This window comes from Eumetopias jubatus, unplaced genomic scaffold (genome assembly GCF_037043125.1).
Source record: "Eumetopias jubatus isolate StellerSeaLion01/CBP00866 unplaced genomic scaffold, mEumJub1_p1.0 scaffold_17, whole genome shotgun sequence".
Taxonomy (NCBI): domain Eukaryota; kingdom Metazoa; phylum Chordata; class Mammalia; order Carnivora; family Otariidae; genus Eumetopias; species Eumetopias jubatus.
Window position 1 is genome coordinate 77,221,245 of NW_028274823.1, and position 21,793 is coordinate 77,243,037.

Here is a 21,793-nt window from a genome sequence, read left to right on the forward strand (position 1 = left end):
AGGGTCTAGTGAGGTGACAGGGGTGGGCCCTGGCACATGATAGCAATCAGCAAATACTGGTTCCTCTACTCATGTGTAAGGCAAGAATAGGGGCACTCTCGGGGCCCAAGGGGAGGGTACATGAACATTATTTGGCTGTTTCAAAGCAAAAGATAACAAGTGGAATTGTTAACTCAGGTGACAAAAAATACTGGTCTTCGGGGATGAATACAGTTTCTTTGGATGCTTTGCAATGGTCTGTGTTTCCATGGGGTGTGTATACGGGACAGCAGAGAGAATGAATGGAGACCACCAGGTTTATATGCGAGCTTTGCCCATAACTGGCAGTGTGGCCCCAGCTAAGCCACTCTTTGGGGGGGACCTCTGTCAAGAGAGGGGGTTGGGCCTCGGTCTTAACTTCCAGGTTGGGACAGGCTGTCTGAGAGAAGGGTGTGCCCATGGTTCGAGGGGGCCTCTCTTTCCCTACGTTACTTCTGCTCACGTGCTATGCTTCAGAGAGACAATCCCCAGACCACAGAGTGATGAGCGTGGACGCTTACATCCATGGGCAGATGAGGTGTAGACTCACGGTTGCATTCTTTCTTCTTCCCTTCCATCTCCATTCTCTCTAGAAAAAAGAAACAAAAAACATTGAACTAGTATTCAGGACATCCGACTTCTAGTTTGTACCCTGCTTTCTAACTGAGTGGCCTTGAGGATGCCACTCAACGTCTTTAGACATTGGTTTCCTTATGTGTGAATGAGAGCAAGGGACTGATTTGAGAACAGCAAATATACTACCCGCATGTGCCCAGTCACCCAACGCATGCGAGGAGCAGGCATCGCTAATGAATGATAGCACTGCTGTAGCTACATGGTGATGAATTGATCAGCTCAGAAAAGGGCATCTATTTGTCGTCCTTGCGTGGGATGATGTGTAAGGTCTGTGAAGGCAGTTGTTTGAAATGTCAAAGTGGAATTGGTTGTCAGTGGGCCAGACCTTCATCTACCTAGATTTAGGAAAGTCCCACTGGAAGGAAGGGGGGTGGCTAAAATGACCTTAAAATTCCCCAACGTATCTATGATCCTGTAGCCACCGAACTCAACTAAGCCAACATCTAATAAACATCTGTTGTGATCAAAACTCTCTGCTAGGTGACAGTGAAATGCAAAGATAAATGACAGTCCCTGGCCTCGAGAGACTAAAAATCGACTAGAGGAAGCAGATAGAATGGAAAGGCAGGACCGTCTGACCAACCAGGTATCCCTTCTAGAAGGTGCAGACCCTTGCCTCTGATCCCAGAGTTGTTGACCTCAAACAACTCATTTCCAGAGCGTTTGGGGAAAGATTCTGTCTGAACACAGTCGAGGCTAAGAAGCAGTGACACGGTGCAGGGATAAAGGCGAAGTGAGAAACGGTCAGAATCTACATCAGGAGCAGAGAAAAACTATGGGCTCAGCAGCCCCAGCCGAGTCACCACGCTGAAGTCTGGGTGCTTGTCATGGGAAACCGCAACCAGGGCCCAGGATCAGGTTCATCACTGGGACTGGCTTCCTCTGAATGCCAGCCTGCCGAGGTGGTCAGATGGGTGTGACATGGACAGGAAGTTCCTGCGCCCTTACTTCCCAGCGCTGTGGTTCTGGCATCATTCAAGCCCTGCAAACCTCAATTTCTTCATCTGTAACACAGGGATATGTTAAGGATCATTCCTCAGAGGTGGCGCAGTTAGCACATAGTTAGTGCTCAGTAAACATGAGCTATGGTCATCTTACTGTTAGACTCATTCGCAAGTCTGTGTCCACTGAGATTGTGTGCTTTAGATCTCAGACAATTTCAGGTAGAATCTTTATCCGTTAGATTTTGGTTTCTTTGCAGTAGCTTCTGGCAGGAATCTTAGAAATCATTTACTCTCACCTCCAGAAAGAATTCAGAGTATATGTGTTTCCATTTGTATTTCTTACACAAAGCGAAAGCCTCCACACTAGGAGTCGGTGCGTGACACATGGAGAAATCAAACAAACAGCAAGTCCCAACCAAGCAGCAGGTGGACGGTTTTCCAAGCGGCTGCTCATGCCCAGGTGGGTGGTTGTGGTAAGCATGGGAGGCTCGGTGGGGCAGCCTTTCCAGTAACATTCAGGCGACTTTTTATTACCAGGGAGATCTAGGGCAGGAGAGGGAGAGAGAGGGTGGGAGCGGGGGAGAGAAGGAGAGATCTTTTGCTCCCCTAGCAGAAACAGGTTTGCAGTACAAACATTGAAGATGAGCCATGCCTTCTTCCATTCTAGGATTTTGACAAAAATGTGCTGCTGTACAGCGGCAGAGCAGAGCATCCATCTAGCCAGAGCTATGGAGATCCTGGTGAGGAAGAGTCTAGATTTAGCTTGAAGACCTTCCCCTGGTAGCGAGGCTCTGTTTGCTGGGCTTTCCCTGCTGCTAGCCGTTCTAATGTAGCTCTCTGAGCAGGTTCGGCTCCTTCGCCCCTGGGAGCCCGAAGGGACAAGGGGAGGGGAGGGCCTCGCTCAGCAGATGCGTCCGGGCCACAGGGAGGGAGAACAGCGGCTTCCCTCCTCCCTCCTTTCCTTCCTTCGTATCTGCTGGAATAGCTGCGGCTGCCGGTTTCCAGCCCATTTCCCAGCTAGGCGGGGATCCAGCCCCTCAGCCCAGCCTGGGGGGATTGGGTCCCTGAACTCCTAGGCCAGGTTTTGCCCGTTGCTTCTCTACAGGGTCTGCGCCCCGCTCCCAGCGGTCCTTGCAGCAGTTTGCACAGAACTTTCTGGCTTCTGACCCTTGTTCTTCCGTGGCACCGAGACTTCCTTGGCCGCTCACCATTCCTCTTCCCGAACCCGTGGTAGGGCAGGTCTGGGTGTCATCAGCGGCCCCCGGGTGTGATTTTAGGTTAGCTACTGCCCTTGGATTCGGTGACGGCAGCTGGCTGCCCCGCTTGACAAAGGGGCCCCCTGTGTTCAGGTTAGTGCCTTTCACTCCATTTTGAAGGATCTTTGGAATAAGTCCTTGTATGTGTCTTGGATTAATCCAGACCTGGCTTTTGCAAAAAATAAAGTGGAGTCATATTGGTTCAATCAGCAGATGTTCTGCTCCTAGATAAGTCTTCTCCCTCAGGTGTGGCGAGGGCTTCAGAGGGGGCCAAGACACAGTTCTGGCCCCAAAGGGAGTCTCAGTTGTGGGAGAGGTTGCAGTGGAAAACTGGGGGGTTAGGAGTGGTTTGGCCCTTTGTTCCTGGGGAAGTCCAGCTCGCACTGGCCAGAGGAAGCTGCATAGTGGCGGAGAGAGTGACGTGCACAGGGTTGACCACAGCAAACTTGGGAAGCCAGAGACATCGTCTTTAGTGCGTCTCAATGGAATCGGGTTTGAGTCTAGGCTCTGTAGGTGACCTTGAGCAATTGACCCATCTTTTCTGAGATTCAGAAATGGAGAATGTATCTCCCTTACACAGTCATCAGGATAAAATGTGGAATGTGAAAGCACTTTGGAACCATATAATCCTACATAAGTAGCAGATATAAGTGGTATAACGACCTTCCTCCTTCCCGTTCCCGAGCTCTTCCTCCCAATCCATCACACCATTCTTCCCATGTGCTCGGCTCCCATAATTCTTCGGGAATTTTCTCCAGACCTTTCCCTTCTTGGGAAGAACCTATTCCTCATTTCTATTCCAAACCTCCACTAATTGACAAAGAGCAGAGGATTGGATAAACTAATTTACATTAAGGTGTGTATGAGTCTGCTAGAGTTGCCATAACAAAATACTGTAGACCGGATAGATTAAACAACAGCACCTTATTTTTTCTCAGTTCTGGAGGCCGGAATTCCAAGATCAAGGTGCTGGCAGGGTTGGTTTCCTCTGAGGCCCCTCCCTCTCCTTGGTGTGCAGATGGCGGCCTTCCCAAAGTCTTTTCTCTGTGCTTACACACCCCTGACATCTCTTTATGTGTCCAAATGTCCTCTTCTCATGAGGATGCCAGTCGGATTGGATTAGGACCCACCATGAGATGTCATTGAACTTTAATTACTTCTTTCTTTCTTTCTTTCTTTCTTTTTTTAAAGATTTTATTTATTTATCAGAGAAAGAGAGACAGAGGCAGGCAGAGGGAGAAGCAGGCTCCTTGCTCAGCAAGGAGCCCGATGTGGGGCTCGATCCCAGGACCCTGGGATCATGACCTGAGCCGAAGGCAGACGCTTAACCGACTGAGCCACCCAGGCGTCCCTTTAATTACTTCTTTAAAGGTCCATTCCCTAAACATGGCCACATTTTGGGCCTCTATGGGTTAGAGCTTCAACGTAAGACTTTCGGAAAACACAATGCAGCCCATAGCAAAGAGTTAAGAATCAACGATCTCCTCCTTCTAAAGTTGCTTGCATTGGTGGCGAGGATGCTGAAGGAGGAATCATAGAGGAAAGGAGGACTGGATACAGGATGGTAGATTCTAGCATCTCATGACCAGTTGGGTGTGGGGGGGGTGGATTTTTGGCTGGGGATTTTCTTGGCACCCTTCACAGACCAACATAGAGGCAGCCACCTGCTCTGCCCATGAAACACGGCTGGCGCTGGGTAGATGGACTGCATTTCATTTTCTTCCCGGATTCCAAAGAAATAAGCCACTCTCACCTCCCTGCCTCTAAGGAACACCAGTATTTTTTAAATAGTTCCTTGGACAGCAGCTGTTTCAGCCCTGCCTGGAGAATTGAGCCGCCAGCCTTGCCAACTGTTGAGTACTACAGGGAGAAGCATTATGTGAGTCTGAGAAAGGAAGAACTCCAAAGTGTTCAGCAGAAGGGCACAGCCCTGAACCGGCCGCCACTTCTCCGAGTCGGGGAGCCAGCCCTGCTCCAGCTGCAGCCAGCAGTGGAGATAAATTACCTGCTGTGGTTTGTGGGGGAAGCAAGAGAGAAAGGGGATTTTTTTTTTTTTTTTTTTTTTTTTTTAGCTTTTTGTAAAAAGAACCTGGCTCTTGCCTTGGGTCACTCAGAGACTCAGTGCTAGAATCTGGCTACGTTGTTGGCAGAAAACAGCCAACTGAGCCCAGCAGCGGCCAGTGTCCTTCAGAGAGGGCGTCAGGACTCCACCTGTCCCCTGGAGAGACGGGGTTCCTCCAAATGATATTTCCGACTCATCCTTCTGTGCCTGGGAGGGACAGAAACTTTCATCATCACTCTGCTTGAAGAAAATTGTGTGTGTGTGTGTGTGTGTGTGTGTCCATCCGCACGCGTGCACACGCATGCACAAACACCTTCACCACTGCAGCCTTTGAATTCAGAGATCTGTCGGAGCTTTTAGAAACAAAATACTCAACAAATGAAAAATAATTTTAGCTTGCGAATCAGGAGGGATTTCCTTATCTCTTGCTAATCTGAGAGGAAGGACCTTTCATATCTAAACACGCACACACACACACTCGCAGCTGATTTTGTGCATTAAAAACAATAGAGGAAATATTTTGCTCCAGCCTCTCTGTCCTTGTTCGCAGGAAATGAGGCTCACCACATCCAGGCCATCATCATAAGCACTGCTTTCTTCTTAGTTTTTATACAGCTCTCGAGCTATAATCCAAAGCCTGTTGTTTACATTTGCAGCCTGCAAACAGCCTGCTAGGGAATGGCCCAGAATCCATAAGGAACTGCAGGCTTTGCCAGTGGGAGTCACCTCCTGAATTCCGCGGTCAGACAAGACCTGGGGAAGCTTCTCCATCTGTCTGCAGCGGGAATCGTTGCTGCCGGGGCAGAATGACGGAAGTTCAGAGAAGACTGCGGGCCTCAGGCCGTCAGAGAGGTGAGGGAGGTAGCTCCTTCCCTAGGACGTGATTTGTAGTCGTTTGCTGAGAAACTTCCCTTGCTGTGTTGAGCTGCAGCTGTCGGGATAAAAGGTGCTTTCTCAGAGATAAAGAAGGCCACCACCTTCAGCCAAGAGAAAGAGGGAAGAAGAATAGATACAGAGAAGCTAAGGGGAAACTAAGATTCTGTTGCCCGAGAGAAAGAAAGGAAGCAAAGGTCTCCCGGTGCCGGGATTGAAATAGGAAGTAGATGGTGAAAAGCAGACCTTGTGCGGGGACACATGGGCGGAGTTACATGCTGGTGACAAAGAGCCCCACTGTTTCCGCAGCTTCAAACAACACAGGTTCATTTCTCAGGCACGTTGATTGTTCTTCGCAGACCAGCCGGAAGCTCTGTCTCTTGTGAACATACAGGAACTGGGCCCGTGGAGGCTCCATCTTGACTTTGAGGCAAGAAGATAAGAACATGCACGAAGTTTTGATTGAGCACCAGGTCTTCAAGCTCCCACACAAAATAGATGCGGCTGTCACGTGTCTCTACCATGGCAACACTGGCTCACAGCTAACTTCCAATCCTAATGACTACCCCAGCAAGCATCACCAAATGAGAGAAGAATGGAGGAAGACACGGGGAGTGGTAACCAGGGTCACACACATCAGAGGAGCTGGGAGGGGGGCAGGAGTGGGGGATTGGGTGGGGATCCCTGCACATATCCAGGAGGGTGTAAATCTGGCAGGGACGTAATGTCACCATGTTCCTACATATAAAATCTTGAGGTCAGTACAACCTTGCTCCTAAAGATGCTGAACTGTGATGTGGACATGCGTGCGCACGCACACACGAAGCCATCGATTCTCGTCAGTAAGGTGGTATCAATTTGGGCCCATTCTCCGACACCGGTTGGACAATGTCGGAACTTTTCACAATGTCTTTTGTCTCTTGTTTTCTTTCTTCATCTTTGGGTCTCTCCTTCATCTATTTTTTTCTGGCCTAGCTTCCAGTTTGCATATTTTCTTTTGTGCTCTATCTAATCTGATATTAAACCCATCCAGTGTGGTCTTCATTTCAATGATGATATTTTTCCACACTAGAATTTCCATTTGGTTCATCTTTTATAATTTTTAACAGAAATTTCCAGTTATCCATCAAAATCCTTCACCCTTTTATTTCTTAAACATGTTTGTCATGGTTATTTTGAAGTTTGGGTCTGCTTTATGATCTGGACCTGCTGTGGGTCTGTTTCTATTGTCTATTTTTGTCTTCATTTTTGGTCATGTTTTATCTTCTCCACGCCTAATTATGTCTTAATGAGTGCCGGATATTGTATATGAACATCTGCAGAGATCATTTGAGGCTTTTGATGCTGTGATATTCTTCCAGAGAGGATACACTTTTGCTTCTGGCAGTCATCTAGGCTACAAACACTCACAATTCCAGATTGCCTTAATTCAATCAAGGATTTAGATTATTTGAAATTGAGCTTCAGACCCTGACAGGGCTGGTCTGTTGGTTCGCACTTATTTCCAAGGCAAATGATATAGCCTTGGATATTTTCCTGGGCTTCCCTCCTCTGCTGTTTCTGAAACCCATGGTGTCTCTGTCTCTCTCTGTCTCTCTCTTTTTATTTGAAGTATAATTGACACACAGTTTGAAGTATAGCACACACAGTTCAGGTATAGAACATAGTGATCTGACAATTCTATAGGTTATGCTCTGCTCATTACAAGCGAAGCTACCATCTGTCCCCATACCATGCCATTACAATATCATCGACCATATTCTTTATGCTTGTACCTTTTATTCCCATGACTTATTCATTCCATAACTGGAAGCCTGTATCTCCCACTCCTCTTCACCCATTTCACCCAGCCCCCACCCCGACCCCCACCCCCTGCCTCTCTTCCCTCAGGCAACCATCAGCTGCTTCTCTGTATTTCTAGGTCTGATTCTGCTTTTTGTTTGTTTTTCATTTGGTTTGTTTTTTAGATTTCACATATAAATGGCATGATGAAACCCATAGTCTCTTGCTGTGTGGAGAACTCCGCTCAGTTTTTCAGGCCTTAGGCCTCCATGTTCAGAATTTGCGTACGCCTCTGAGGACAAGTTCTCCCAGGCACCAGGCTCACCCCTTGGCCTCCTTTCTTTCTTAGAACTGCAATTCCTTGCTGCTTTCATAGCTCTCTGGTCCCTCCAAACAGATGTTGTTACAGCTACACCAGTCTTCCTAGCTGTTCTTGGGGGGAGAACCACTTCCAGAAGTGGAAAATTCGGGAAGTGACATTAGGACGGAGACCTGAGTGCAGAAGAGCTGGCATCGTCAGGATCTGGGGAAGAGTGCCAAGGCCGGGAGGTATATCAAGAACAATCATTTGCGGTGAGTGAAAAACGTGGCTGTGTTCAAGGAGCAGATAGGCGGTGGGTGGGGATCGGTGAGCGAGGAGAACGGTATGGCAAGAGGCCAGCCAGGTAGCAGGGGCCAGATCGTGTGGGTGCTGGAGGCCACAGAAAGCAACGTAGGTCTTCCCCTAAGGAAGATTCAGAGGGATGTGGACACAGTGCTCCATATGTTTGTGGCATCAGCTGCTGCCATCATGGCACTTGTCGTTACCATAGGGTGGTTCATGGAGGGTGTTCAGTTCACAGGAGCTTGAAATAAATGACCTGAAGGTCCTACTTGTAGACCTGAAAACTAACGAAAAGTCCTAAGTTTTTGGTTTATCCATAAACCAGGCAGTTTCCCTACATGAGAGCATGTGGCTATGGAGAGCAAATAGGAGCAAACTTGGCAATGCCATTCATTGGCACTGGGGCTCTGCCGGGGCTCCAGGAAAATGGCCGGTTGACTGGATGCTTTCCCCCTTCCCTGTTTTCTTTTCCTTCTTCCTCCTTCCTTCTCTCCATTACTGTTGCTTTCAGGCCATCCAGTGAGCCAGCCAAAGTCCCCACAATGTCTAGGCCTTCCAGAAAGCTCAAGCCAAGCCTCCTGTTCCCTGAGCTTTATGACTCCATTTACTTATGGATCGCTGCCTTGGAGGGTAATAAATACGCATTGAATAAATGTGTGACTGAGTGTCTGGGCAAAGTAATTCACAAAAAGGTCTACTATACTTGACTCTCTCCGGAGAGAAATGTGTTTACCTAACTGAATGTATTATCCCTAGGTGACGTCTCAGAGCTAATTTTGAGCAGAATTTCAAAGTAGTTTTCTTTTCTCAGGAAGCGTTCCAGGGACTAGAAGGCCTGATCTCAGCACAAAACCCTGATAATTGAGCTCAAGTCCTCTCTCACCATTTGGAAGTGGCTCAGCACAGTCAAGAAGCTCAAGGAACAGAGGTTACTGCTTCTGGGGACGCGCTTTGGCGTGGGAAGGTAGGTACTAAGACATTCAAAACTGGAGATCACGTCTCCATGAATGCAAGGGACTCACACATCACGTTCCATTCATAGGAACTTGAAATCAATGATTCCAAGTCCTACTTGTAGATCGAAGACCTTATCCAGGGCCGATCTTCTTCTCTGTGCTTGAGGATCTTAATTTCATACAGTCATATGACTGGTCTGAATCCAGGAATGAATAGCTGCAGGGTTATTCCCCCAAGAGATATCTCTGAAAGAGTGAGAAGAAAAAGGAGAAGGAAAATATCTTTCTCTATATTAACATTTTCTCTAATGGCATCTTCTCATACTGTGTCCTTCAGGCACATGTCATCCGTAGTGAAGATTTTCTGGGCTTGTGAATGTGTCTTGGGCAGGAAATCAATCCGTTCCATTTAAGGGGTACAGCAGGCCTGGTCATGCTCAGCTTGGTGTTTCTTACCTCCTCTCTCTGGCTGATGATGTGCCCTTGATACAGCTGTGTGTGCAATCTACTGTCTTTTCTGGAAGTACTGGTTCATTCACAATCCGGAGCCCTTCGTAGAAGACACGTCCCCTTGTTTTGTTGTGTCCTGTGACACGTTCGATGAGCTGAGCAGCATTCTGATTGTGTCATACCAGGAAGGTGGCTCAATACTGAGCTCTTTGTCAAGAGAATTTAGTGGCAGAAATCTTCAAGAACAACAGCTCTGGGACCCAGAAATGGTGCTGTTTTCCTGCCCCATAGCTTCAACTCAGGCAGTTAGGATCACCGATGGCAGTGGAACAGAGGGCCCTCCTGGGAGCATTCTTAAATCTGATTCTAGAATAAATAGAGTCATTGCACAGGAAGTGCCTGCAAACAAACGTCTTGCATCCATGAGGATGAGGCTCTGTTTCCCGCCTGACCTGCTTCATTGGCACGGGGCCCATCCATCTGAGCAGAGTTAGGTAAGAAGCATCTCATGGGAAAGAAGTGAGCAATGAGAGAAGTGAAGTGATTTACTCGAGATCACAAATCAGTGCCAGATTTTCCTGAGAGAACCTAACTTCCTATTCCCCAAACTCAAGATATGGAAGCCTGCTGTCAGCCAGGCTGAAGGGTCCAAGGGGCCGAGTATTGATTCATCGATGCACTCAGTGATTTTTGGGGGAAGGGGTACGGGCATTTCTCATAGCTCCCGACAAGCTGATGTGGCCCCACTGTCACAGAACCTTCATTCGAGAGGGAGAGACAGACAATACATAACAGACAAACAACATTGTGATCAATACTATGATGGATCCACACAGGCTGAGGCTCGGGAGTTTCTGAGAGTGGTCAGGGAGGCACCTCTGAGGAGGGGGGGCATTCAGGATGCCAAGACCAAAGGGAGAGCTGGAGCCCGCCAAGCCCAGGTGGCAGGACGTGGGGGTGCAAAGTGGGGGAACAGTTTGACATGTTTCCGAAATTATCACGGTATCACTAGCCTGGCAGTGTGATGAGCAAAGGGCAGAGTAGCAAAAGATGAGGCACAAGGGAGCTGCCGGGCTGGGCTGGACTCTCTCATAGGTTAGGGACTTGAACTTTTCTCTGAGCACCAAGGGCAGCTAGCAAAGCTTCCCAAGCAGGAATGGCCACAGTTTGATTGTACTTTTAAAGGATCCGTCTGGATATATATGGAAAACTTAGACTTTGAGGGACCAGAGTGGCAACAGGAACTTACTGCATCACCAGGAGATGATGGGGGCGTGGACCAGGTGGTGGCCATGGGGTGGCGGGAGTGGGCTGAGTCTCGTTATATTTTGGGTGTAGAATTGGCAGGACATACAAATGGTGGGATGTTGGGGTGGGCAGAATGAGAGGACGGAGGAGCCCAGGATGTTACCTAGATTCTTGGCTTCAGCAAGTAGCTGAGTTGAGAGAGAGAGCAGAGCCCACCCTCAGCAAGGTGCCTCTCTCGTGGCGAGGAAGACAAGGGGAGAAACAGGTTTGCAGGATAGGAAATCAGAGTTCTGCTTTGCACATTCTCTCCAAGTGCAGAGGTAAAGCAAGCTGTCGAATATATACATCTGGTACTGAGAGGCGTTGTTGGGGTTGAAGAGAAGAATTTGCCAGTCACCAAGATGTAGACGGTATTTAAGGAAATTGGAATAAACTAGACTGCCAGGGAAGAAAATGTAGCTAGAAAGCAGATGTGAAACTCTTCTGAGTTTAACTGTCTTATGGGGAAGAGAAGCCCACGGGGTGACTATGCAGGTATATTTGTTTGCTGTCGCACCACAACCAACACCACAGATGTGGTGGAAAGGCATCTATGCAATGGGAGAAAATATTTGCAAACCGCAAATCCAGTCAGGGGTTAATGTTCAAAATATACAAGGATTCGTACAACTCAATAGCAAAAAACCCAAACAATCCAATCAAAAAAAGAGCAGAGGAACTGAATAGACATTTTTTCCAAAGAAAACATACTACAAATGGCCAACAGGTCTGGGCAAAGATGTTCAACATTAGTAATCACCAGGGAAACATAGATCAAAACCGCAATGAGGTGATCGTCTTATACCTGTGGGCCTGATTGTCATAAAAAGGCAGGAGGTAGGGGCGCCTGGGTGGCTCAGTTGGTTAGGTGTCTGACTCTCGATTTTGGCTCAGGTCGTGATCTCGGAGTCACGAGATCAAGCCCCTGTCGGGCTTTACACTGGGCATGGAGTCTGCTTGAGATTCTCTCTCTCTCTCTCTCTCTGCCCGTTCTCTCTCTGCTCACTCTCTCTCTCTCTCTCTCTCTCAAAAGAAAGAAAGAAAAAAGAAAAACAAAAGACAGGCGATAATGTGTTGGCGAGGGTGCGGACTAAAGGGAACCCTGTGCACTGTTGGGTGGGAATGTGAATTGGTGCAGCCATTGTGGAAAACAGTATGGAGGATCCTCAAAAAATTAAAAATAGAACGTCCCTAGGATCCAGCCCTGGGACAAGCCGTGTGCAGATGTGACTGTGCCAGATGGAGGGAGCCTGCAGGACAGAGGCTCTGAGGTTTGAGGAACAGTAAGAAGGCCAGTAGAAACAAGAAGAGTTAGAAAGAGGGAGAGAACATCAAAAACTAATGATGTAATGTATGGTGATTAACATAACAATAAAAATTTAAAAAAAAAAGAAAGAGGGAGAGAACAAGGAGATAAGATCAAAAAGAGAGGTGGACCAGACCATACAGGACCCAGGAGGCCATGATAAGGATTTACCCAGGGTGCGATGTGAATCCCATGGGGGTTTTGAGCAGTAAAATAACGACTTTTGATTTTTAAATGAAATTTTGAAATAATTTCAGATTAATAGAGGAGTTGTGAGGGCAGTAGGGAGAATTCCCGTATACTCTCTGCTGGTGTCCAGGCCAGCCTTCCCCTCCCGTTGGGGTAATTAGGAGGCACACAGGCGATGCCGTGGGATTGGGACGCGGTGACCCAAGGGATAGTTTGGTGGAGGACCCCAGTATGTACAGGTCCGGATTTGTAGGTAGAGAACCAAACTACCTGTCTCCCACTGATTTTCAGTTTGCCCAAATTTCCAACAGGAAGGGGCACATCCCTCAGCAGCATCTACCCCACCTGCTGTACTCAGGGACTTTGTTGCCAGGACTCTCTTCCTACAGCCCCAAGATGCCAAGGTTTCAGAAAAGGAAAAGTTTCTTATCATGAATCGTCAGGATTCTCTGGTTCATGGCCCTTTGTAAGAGGTGTTATTCTGCTGTGCACTTTTTCTCTTCTGTGTCCAGTGCCTCCCTGAGATGCTGAATACCCTTCCTTCCTTCCTTCCTTCCTTCCTTCCTTCCTTCCTTCCTTCCTTCCTTCCTTCCATCCATCCATCCTTCCTTCCCTCCCTCCTTCCTTCCTTCCTGGGATTCACACACTCAGTGGGATTCTCTCTGCCGTCTGCCACTGTGGGTGAGCAGGAGCGAGTGCCCAGCCACTCAGTTGTGAGCCTAGCTGCCTCACCTTGCTGGCCAACAGGGCCCACCACAGCACACTGGTGGGGAGAGGTCACGCTGATGGTCACAGTGACGATAGAAAGAATTTCATTTTCTGATATCATCCCCCATCTCACTGCTAAGATCAGTGGCCTAGTTTGCTTTCCTGGCTTTTGTCAATCACAAACATTTAGGGCTCTCTCCTCCCTCTTTCTGGTAGAAGAGGGGGAGGCCATGAAAGCTGGGGGAAGGACACCCTGTGTGCCACAAATGTAAAAACATGGGCTAAGGGAGGCTAAGGGAGCTGCAAGACGTTTGAAAGTCTCTGAGCAAAGGTTTCAGGAAGCTGGTGGGAGGGAGATAGGGGGTGTCTGGGGAGAGAGAAGGGGCCGAGAACCATGCCAGAATCCTGGCACCAGCGGAGAAGGGGCCACTCAGGAAGGGACAGCTGAGGAACTCCAAAGGACAGGGATGTCTAACACTCCACTCTAAATTATCTGCTGACCTGGCTTACAATGTAAACCCTTGCCCTAACCCCCAGAATCCTCCGCGAAATCTACCATGTCAACGTGTCAGTGGTGTTGGTTGCAAACCAAGGAAAGGCGGTGCTTTTGCTCTCTGCTTCCTCTGTAAAGTCCTCCACCTTCAATTTTCCTGGTCTCGAGAAAGAGAAGGAAGGTGGGTGCCTTGATATGTATCATGCCCTCCATTCTCTCACTCCCATGGAAATTCATCCCATATTAATTTTAAGAGCTTTACGCTTATAGAAGGAAAGCATTGCAGTTCAGGTTGTCATTATTTTTTATATTACTTGGTAAGGGAAGAATTAAAGCTTTCTCAGTGAGTATAAAATCAGCAAGTTTTTTGTTCTCAGAGTAGGATCTACTGAAGAGCCCCAGGAAGGGAGAAGGGCTTTGACGTTAGTGATGATTTTCTGTCGTGAAAAAGCCAGTCAGATGGGAGAAGTATGGGGGAGGAGGCAGCCCCTTGGTTCAAAAGAATGAAAGTGAGAAAGGGATTTTGAGCTGAGTTTAATGATGCTGCTGCAAAAGTTGGCTTTACGTCTAGGCTAACTTGACATTTTAAGAAAAAATATATGAGACGAGATTCAGCAGCCCAGTAGGTGTAGGTGGTACTAGCTTCAGTGGGGGCCCCGCTACTAGGGGGATCCAAGACAGACAGCAGAAAAGTGGGATGTTTGGGGGTCAGTGACCAGTAAAAACTAAGAGAGGAGGAAACCACAAAAGCGAATCTGATTGTAAATTCTGTGTGGAGTGCATCAATGCTTAAAATGTCACCGGGGAGGGGTGTGGGCCCCTGTGGTGGTGATAAATTAGTAAGTTAGGAAGGTTTGCACACACTTTGCGTCACAGCTCAAGCACCTGAACTCCTAGAACTTTCTCTAGACCATATTGGATTAGAGAGAAAAGTGCTAGTGGGATTATTTTGAAACTTTGGAGCTCAGATGAGATGAAGGTGCCCTCCTGCTGTGTATGCCCCCAGTGGCTCAGCAGAAAAGCCTTACTTACCTACCCTGGGGTGCCGGGGTGGCACAGTCGGTTAAGCATCCGTCTGACTCTTGATTTCTGATTTTCAGTCTGCTTTTGTATTGAAATGCAACACTGCCCCAGAGCATATAGTTCTTTCCAAAGCTAGGGCACAGAGGCCTCTCAAGGAGGCTCCTGACTTGGTGTTCAGTACCCTGTTATCTCCGATCTCTTGCAGGTGAGAACACTCCACTCCGTTCCCGCACTTGGTCTCAAAGACCTTTCTGCAGACCCTAGATATGTTCATTGCAAGCCCCGTCTCCGTCCTCCACCCAGTTTACTCCCCTGAAAGAACAGACTCCCAAACAGATTAACTGTTGTCTGGCCACAGAGGCACAACCTAGAGCCCTTGTGGGGGTTACTGGTGTCAACCAAGAAAGATGTGAGCTAGGAAGTGACAGAAAAGCGTGGGTTATGGAAAGACTAAAAGACATAGCAATGGTATACTGGCCTGTGGGTCCTTGAAGGTGTGGAAAACAAGCCAGCATGGATAGCAATTGCTTAGGATGGATGGATGGATGGATGGATGGATGGATGGGAATGATGTCAGGAAGCTCATAAGGATCATAATAATCATAATTACAGCACTCACCACGTGTGGACTTTTAATTATTACTCTGCACTATGCTAAGCGCTTTACAAGCGTGTTCTCAGTTCATCATCACAACTTCCCTTTTACAGAAGAGAAAACTAAGACTCAGCAAGACTGGGTAATTTAGTCAAGGTCCCCCAGTTAATAAGGCAGAACCAGGCTTGCCGCTTAGGTCTGTGTAATTCCATAGACTATGCTTCTTGGCTCAGGATAAAGAAGACTGCTTTCCTGTGAAAGCTATTGATCTGTTGAGAACATATAACTGACCAATCCAGAGCTTATTGTCTTGATGGACTCTAAGAACCTAGGAAGACCTGTAATGATGTGATACGGACACAGTTCATCCACTATCCCCACCGAAGCTCTGAACTTACTGCTTTTACATCCTCAGAGTTCAAGCTCCTGTGGGCAAACCATCAAATATCCCAAATCACCGAGGAAAGAAGAAACCCATGCCTACAGAGCTTCTGGAAAATGCTGTTGGCTCTGCAAGCATCCCTTTCCCTATCAGTAAGAGAGTATGAAAATCCTCTTATGGAAGAATAAAATAATACTGCTAAGACTAATGCTAATAGAGAAATACATTTATTGGGACATTACTAGTGTCCTATGGCTGAGGTTCTGGAATATACCAGAACATTCTGTGGTTTTGTCTCTAACTCTGCCTCTGACCTGTTCCTGTAAAAGACCATGTGTTAGAGCTGAGCTTTGAGCTCCTATTTTAGCTTTAGTTGTTAGAAAATGCTTCTATTAAAGAGGAATGGGAGGAGTGAGGCTTTAAAAATGGAAATCAAGGGGCGCCAGGGTGGCTCAGTCGGTTAGGCGTCCGACTCTTGATTTCTGCTCAGGTCATGATCTCAGGGTCATGAGATCAAGCCCCACTTCGGGCTCTCTGCTGGGCATGGAGCCTGCTTAAAATTCTCTCTCTTCAATGGGCAGAAGACACGAACGGACATTTCTGCAAAGAAGACATCCAAATGGCCAACAGACACATGAAAAGGTGCTCCACATCACTCGGCATCAGGGAAATGCAAATCAAAACCTCAGTGAGATACCACCTCACACCCATCAGAAGGGCTAAAATTAACAAGTCAGGAAACGACAGATGTTGGTGAGGATGTGGAGAAAGGGGAACCCTCCTACACTGTTGGTGGGAATGCAAGCTGGTGCAGCCACTCTGGAAAACAGTATGGAGGTTCCTCAAACAGTTGAAAATAAAGCTACTCTATGATCAGCAATTGCACTACTGGGTATTTACCCCAAAGATACAATTGTAGTGATCCGAAGGGGCACATGCACCCCAGTGTTTATAGCAGCAATGTCCACAATAGCCAAACTGTGGAAAGAGCCTAGATGTCCATCAACAGATGAATAGATAAAGAAGATGTGGAATAGATGTGCAATGGAATATTGTGCAGCCATCAAAAAATGAAATCTTGCCATTTGCAACAACGTGGATGGAACTAGAGGGTATTATGCTAAGCGAAATAAGTCAATCAGAGAAAGACAAGTATCATATAATCTCACTTATATAAGGAATTTGAGAAACAAGACAGAAGTTTATAGGGGAAGGGAGGGAAAAATGAAACAAGACGAAACCAGAGAGGGAGACAAACCATAAGAGACTCTTAATCTTAGGAAACAAACTGAGGGTTGCTGGAATGGTGGGGCGTGGGAGGGATGGGTGGCTGGGTGATGGACATTGGGGAGGGTGCGTGCTATGGTGAGCGCTGTGAATTGTGTAAGACTGATGAATCACAGACCTGTACCCCTGAAACAAATAATACATTATATGTTAATAAAAAAACATTAAGAAAATAAAACACAACGTTTATGTGAATTAAAGTGCACGCATAAAAGACAAAAAAAAAAGATTCTCTCTTTTCCTCTCCCTCTGCTCCTACCACCCGCACTCTAAAAAAAAAAAAAAAAGATATTAAAAATGGAAATCAAGACATTTCAGTCTCTTGCTCAAAGGCCTCCAGAAGTCCCCCCAAGACCTACAAGGCCCCACATGGTCCTGTTGGCCCCCGCATCCACTCTGACTTGATTGCCTCCTCACTCCGTCCTTTGACCCCCACTCTGGCTTCCTTGCTGTTCCTCAGAAACCCCAGGGGTGCTCCTGTGTTTGCGCTTGTCTTTTTCTACCTAGAAGCATTTGCCTTCAGGTACCTACATGGTGCCCCTTCTTTCTTCCTGTGGGTCTGTGTGTGCTCCAAGGTCACCTTGTAAGAGGAGCTCTCTCTGACCACCCCATATGAAACTGACCATCCAAGCTCTGTCTCCCTTCTTTGCTCTATATTTCTTCGGAGCACGCCTCTCTTCTGGGCCTAGAACAGAGGCTGGCACGCTGTGCTCAATAAAATCTTGTTGACTAAATAAATGAATGAATGAATAATTAACATATTCACTCTTAATGCTAAACTGGATCCAGGTTGTGCTTATGTTTTCTTCGGAGAAATACCAGTGTGTAATCATCCTACCACAGAAAACAGAGAAATGAAGCAATTACTGATTTTCCACTCCCAGGGACAACTTTTACTTAAATGACCTAGAAAATTGAGATCAAACTATATTTTGACCCAAATAGAAGAAGAACTGCTTCAAATTACTTCCTCATTTTATCAGTGATGGCCACGCCCTAGTTTGCTAAGATAAATTAGATTTTCACCCAATGCAGTCCTGGATCACTGGCCTAACTAATGATAAGCAAATTAAGTTTCCACTTTATTTCTTTTTAAAATGAGTCCAACTTAACCAATTTTTAGATTTGACTATGATTTACATTTATAGTTCTTCAGGTACTCCAAACAGACAACGGTTTATGTGCACCAGATTCTTTCAACAGAGAGCTTTTGTTTTAGGGCTGAAATAATCCTATTTATGCCCTCTACACTTGGTCTAAATATCAAAAGAGCTCCCAGTCATTGCTTATTTGTTGTACATGTGACCCAAGGTCTGCCTCTTCCCTAATTTGAAGGTATTTTTCTCAATTGTAGTTAAAAAGAAGAGGTTTGTCTCGTCCCACCTGAGTCACCTCCTTAGTGGCTATTTTTTAAAAAAAGATTTTATTTATTTATTTGAGAGAGAGAGAGAGAGAGAGAGCGAGAGAGCGAGAGCACATGAGCAGGGGGAGGGGCAGAGGGAGAGAGAATCCTGAGCTGACTCTGCACTGAGCGCGGGGCCTGACGTGAGGCTTGGTCTCAGGACCCTGAAATTAGGACCTGAGGTGAAACGAAGAGTCAGATACTCAACTGACCGAGCCACCCAGGCACCCCCTTAGTGGCTATTTCTTTCCACTTCATGCTCTGTTCCTTTAATTCAAGATAAAAATAAAATATGAAATATTTTTAAAAAATGAACTGGAGGGATATTTGATGTTCACGGATAGGAAGACAGTATTGTTAAGATGTCACTTCTTCTCCCTTGATTTCATGCAATTTAATCAAAATCTCAGCAAATTCTTTTGCGGATATTGACAAATTGATTCTACCATTTATGTGAAAAGGCAAAAGACCCAGAACAACCAACACACTCCTGAAAATGGAGACAAAACAGAAGGCTGACTTCTGGACATCAAGATATACTATAAAGCCACAGTAATTCAGATAGTGTGGTACTGGTGAAGGAATAGACCATTCGATTAGTGGAACAGAAGAGAGAGCCCAGAAATAGACCCACACAAATGTAGTCAACTTATCTTTGACATAGGAGCAAGGGCAAACAATGGAGAAAAGATATTCTTTCCAATAAGCAGTGCTGGAACAAATGCATGACCATATGCCGAAATACACACACACACAGACACACACCAAAGAACAAAAGTCTAGACACAGACCGTACAACTTCCATACACATTAACTCAGAATACATCTTGGACCTAAATACAAAATGCAAAACTAACGAAGTTCAAGAAGAAAACACAGGAAAAAAAATCTAGTGACCTGGGGTTTGGTGATGAGTTTTTGGATACACAAAAACATGATGCACAGAAGAAAAAAGTTGATAAGCTGGCCTTTATTCAAATTTAAAAGAATTTTCTGTAAAAGCTACTGCTAAGGGAATGAAAAGAGAAGACCCAGGGTGGGAGAAAATACTTGCAAAAATGACTAGTATCCAAAATATACAGAGAAATCTTAAAACTCAATAATAAGAAAACAAAGAACCCAACTGAAAAAAACTGGGCAAAATATCTGGACACCTCACCAAAGAAGATCCACAGATGGCAAATAAGCATATGAAAAGCTGCTCAACATTATTCGTCATTATGGAATTGCAAATTAAAACAAGATACTATCACACACTTACTAAAGTGGCCAAATTCCAAAAAGCTGACAATACCAAATACTGAAGTCTTTCTTAATGTGTATTTAGAATATATTGTTTCTGAGAATAATTGTATTCTATCCTTGCAAGAGATGAGAGAGAGGATATTTGCACCACAAAAAATAACCAGTAAGATTACTCAAGGGTAAGAGAGAATTCCTACATATCAATAGGAAAAAGAAAACAACCCAATATAGAAAAATGAGCAAAAAACATAAAAAAATGTATTTTATCTAAGACAAAGCACATATGGCCGATAAACACATAAAAAGATGGTAAAAGCCTCAGGGGATTTTACAGCATGTGCATAAGTAGACCCTATTTTATACCCACGTGATTACAAAAGTTAAGTCTGACAATGCTAAATATAGTGATAAAAGGGTGATTGGGATCTCCTCTATCTTGCCAGTAGGAAAATAATGTAGCGACCATTTTGTAAAATAATTTGGCATTATCATGTCTCTTGCAATACCTACATATTTGCAATTCCACTACGAGGTAAATACCCAAGAGAATCTATAGCACTTGTGCATTAAGACACGTGCAAGACTTTTCATGAAGACATTGAAAACAGCCCGATGTCCTTCGACAAGAAAATAGATAAATTGTGGCATATCCACACAATGGACTACCACACCACAGTGAAAATAGATTAGCGCCAGCCACATGAGACAACTTGGATGAATCTTCACGGCACTTAAGCTGCTACATGTCTGGAGGATGTTGTTTATCGAGGGGACATGCTTGTGGAAAAGATACAAAGTGCACTTGCTGATATTGCACAGTCCTAATTGCAGACAAGGAGTGGTACCCATAGCCAGTCTCTTCCAGACTCATAGTACTGGTATATACCATGTGGCTGAGAAAACTATTTCAGTGCCATTAAGAATTCTGCATCAAATTTAGATGTAAGCCTTACCAACAGTTACAGAAACATTAAGCACTGTGACACATGTTACCTTTTTAGCTATTTTTTAATAGTCTTCTATTTTCACTCTTGATAAGTAAGCCTCTAAAATTGCAATTGAACCAGCTTTAAACCATCATTATACCATCATTTTTTATTATTGAAATGAAATTATTGAGGCAGATGTTGCATTAATGGTTATAATATAATTAAACAGATGTACTTTAAAATTCAAAAAAAAAATATATGGGGTAAAACACACACAAAGAGGAAAAAGGATAAGAATGATAAACACAAAATCCAAGGTGTTAACTTGCTGCAGGAAGCAGGCGGGGAAGTAGATGAGCACATAGGTGGGTGCATGTCATTGGGAAATTTTTAAGTCTCGGGTGAGGTTGGCTTAGCTGTGTTTGTTATGTAATAAAAATAAATCATGAAAGGAAGAGGGGTTATGTAAGGACCAGTGATGATTATGCGTCATGAGCCACGGATTGCACTTGGTAAAGTTCCGTGCACTTAAGGTGAAAAACTAGGGGCGCCTGCATGGCTCAGCTGGTTAAGTGCCAGGCTCTTGATCTTGGCTCAGGCCTTGATCTCAGGGCTGTGAGTTCAAGCCCTGAGTTGGGCTCCACACTGGGTGTGGAGCCTAATTAGAAACAAACAAACAAACAGAACCTAAACAAAAAGCTAAGTTGATAACTTTTATGGTAATAAGGCAAACTATCCAGCCTAATCATGGGAGTAAGAGCCGCATTTGGGGGAAGGCAGATAGAGGGTAGGCGGCAGTATTCCGGGGGGAGGTCTATCTCCTCCTCACAGTTTCTCCTCAAGCCCCAGAATCCCCATATTTACCCCGCACCCAGGGCCATGCCCACACCGCCCCGTTCTCTGTCCTAGCCTCCCTGTGTTCGGGGGGTGGGGGTAGGCCTGCCAGCCCACTGCCAGTCCCCAGTGCCCACCGTTCCCCTCGTCACATAGTTTTCATATTTTATTTCCACTCCTAAATTCATATATGGTTTTGCTTTTGCCTCAGAGATGTACTCATTACTGTAATTTTAAGAGTGAACCACAATAAAGCAGAGTGGAAGCAGAGGACGAGGAATCAGGCCTGCCCACCGCGATGTGCTCAATCTGACCACTGCATCACCCCCAGGTGCGTCCCCTTTGTCCCTTTCAGAGAATAACTGGTTTTCGTAGCAAATCGCACAAAACAAGGAATCTGGAGATTGGCGGTTCCAGAAGGTGTCGATGCACTGGTTCAACCAAGTCGGGACCCTGGCTCAGCACCCGAGCTGCTTTTGGCTTTCCCTTGCTGGGTGCCAGAGAGCAGCTGTCGTGCCCCGCGCCAGTGGCA

At 46.0% G+C, this 21,793-nt stretch overlaps 1 long non-coding RNA gene across 2 annotated transcripts; it reads left to right on the forward strand.

Annotated features, from left to right (window-relative positions):
• Window positions 1-5,928: 5,928 nt before the first annotated feature.
• Window positions 5,929-16,851, forward strand: LOC114210227 (uncharacterized). 2 transcript variants are annotated; one of them, XR_003609492.2, is made up of 5 exons: window positions 5,929-6,406; window positions 7,969-8,144; window positions 8,987-9,139; window positions 13,609-13,745; window positions 14,793-16,851. It is a non-coding gene; the product is annotated as an uncharacterized LOC114210227 (long non-coding RNA). The 2 variants fall into 2 exon arrangements; XR_003609491.2 differs by lacking the exon at window positions 5,929-6,406 and having other exon boundaries at window positions 7,653-8,144.
• Window positions 16,852-21,793: the final 4,942 nt, after the last annotated feature.